This window comes from Lissotriton vulgaris, chromosome 4_1, assembly GCF_964263255.1.
Source record: "Lissotriton vulgaris chromosome 4_1, aLisVul1.2, whole genome shotgun sequence".
Taxonomy (NCBI): domain Eukaryota; kingdom Metazoa; phylum Chordata; class Amphibia; order Caudata; family Salamandridae; genus Lissotriton; species Lissotriton vulgaris.
Window position 1 is genome coordinate 1405270221 of NC_141691.1, and position 2144 is coordinate 1405272364.

The 2144-nt window shown below is 39.7% G+C and overlaps 1 pseudogene; it reads right to left on the reverse strand.

Annotated features, from left to right (window-relative positions):
* Positions 1-1138: 1138 nt before the first annotated feature.
* On the reverse strand, positions 1139-1630 carry LOC147724054 (large ribosomal subunit protein P1 pseudogene; annotated as a pseudogene).
* Positions 1631-2144: the final 514 nt, after the last annotated feature.

Sequence of the window (2144 nt, forward strand, 5' to 3'; positions counted from 1 at the left end):
GACCATGTCATGAGTGATGTAATATGTGAGATCATAAGCAGTGCATTGCGGGGATGCGAGTTATAGTTAGCTCAGCTAACTATAACTGGCGAATTTTACTTGTTTTGTATGGGTGAAACCTGAGCCTAACCATAAAGTCCCTGTAACCTTCGGCTGATGGATTTCTAAATTCTATTTCCTATCTATACCATCCATGCAACCTACAATTTTTTATTGATTTTTTAAGGTTTTTAAATGGTATATTGCATCTATAATTGCTCTATACCACGTATTTTTATAACCTTGTATTTTTTTCATTGGATTGATAAGCACAGTTTTTTTCTTTGCATTTTTTATATATACGCACAAACATCGTGATAACAGTGGTGACATGTTTTTGAGTAAGTCTTAATCATATATTTGAACAGATTTGACTTAATAGCAAACACTAGTTGTTTAGTAATGTAGACTTTATATTTGAGTTTGTGTGAATATTTTGTGAAGAAACCTCTTCAATGTGATGTTTTATATAATCGCTGTGACTCTGTCGACTGCGTTGTCATTGGTAGATTTGAAATGCGCGTGTTTTTTTAAAACTCGGGAACACATACTTAGACATAGTTGAATTCATGTTTGACACAAGTTGTTTATTGATATATTCTTTAAACCTAACTTTTGTAAGAATTTTTCAATTCAAAGACTTTTAGTTGGTGTTGTGCATCATCGTGGCAATGCCGGAAGCAGTGATCACGTTGGTAACCGTGGTGAAGGTGTGCTTTTGGTAAAGTGTATAACACATACTTATACATATTACATTCTATAATCCACTCTTGGGGATTAATATAAGTCGATTAACACTTATGTTTGAGTACTTATTTTCAAATAAAGTATAATTCTGTTCAATTTCCAGTCTTCGTAAAGATGCTGATCATCGTGAAGATTATGTGATCTGGAAATAAATTAATATGATTGGATGGTACACTTTTCAACTAAAAGAATAGAAAGAACATGCCCATTTATCTATCTTGAACATTCTATAAGAAACGTTCATTGTGAGCAGCTCACTAGCATTTGTTGGAGTGTTTTTTTCAAATATTTTTGCAAAATTGGCAACTCAGCTAGAAGAGGGAGATTAGGTGGAACAGCAGGTGGACCAGGGAAAGTCTGATTAATGTCCATTTAGTCAAAAAGACCAAAGCCCATGTCATCATCAGATTCTTCAGACTCATCCTTCTTTTCCTCCTCTTTCTTCTTGTTCTCGGCAGGAGCAGCAGCAGTTGTTGCAGCAACTGCAGCACCAGCTGCAGAGGCACCTCCACCACCAGCTCCTACATTGCAGATCAGGCTTCCGATGTCAATGCTAGCAAGAGCCTTTGCAAAGAGACCAGGCCAGAAAGGTTCCATCGACACTCCTGCCGCCTTAATCAGGGCATTGATTTTGTCCTCCGTGACGGGCACATCGTCGTCGTGGAGGATAACAGCAGCGTAGATACAAGACAGCTCGGATACTGAGGCCATGGCGTCAAAGTCTGGGTCGCTCTGGGGGGCGGATGGGTGGATTAGAGGGTGCTAGTCGCCGGATTGAAGTACGCTCCAAAACGGCCTTAGCTTCCGAAGAAGAACCCAGCACCTTGTAATCCTACAGGAAAGAGCAGGTGGACCAGGGAGTACAAGAGGTGGATTCTTCTAATTCTGGAGATGAGGGGCCTCCCAGAAGAGATCAACCGTTGCTTGGTATTTCTTCAGGATTTTGTAGGAAGAAGCAAAAACAGTTACCAAATTTGTGCAATGCACAATATGTGGCAAGAAATTGTCAAGGGGTAAATCAAGTTATATTCTTGCAGAACGGCATCCATTCTTTGCCTTCTAAACACATAATATGGCAATTGTCTAAAAGCAGCAAGAAGGCAACACAAGACTGAAGGACCCTCAGCTTCAATAGCAGCCGCAACAACACCAGGGCAGAGAGTCCCTTCAGAGGTCCAATCTGAACTTCAAGATTTGTCTCCTGAGTTTTACCGAATGGCATCATACTGCATGGATTGTGGAACTGTGGTGGGTGCTGGAAAGCAATCCATAACAGCCCTTCACAATGCTTCAAAGAATCACAAATTCTTGTTTTTTTTGGCCCTTCATTGTTTTTTTTAACATTTTTTAGTGCATGT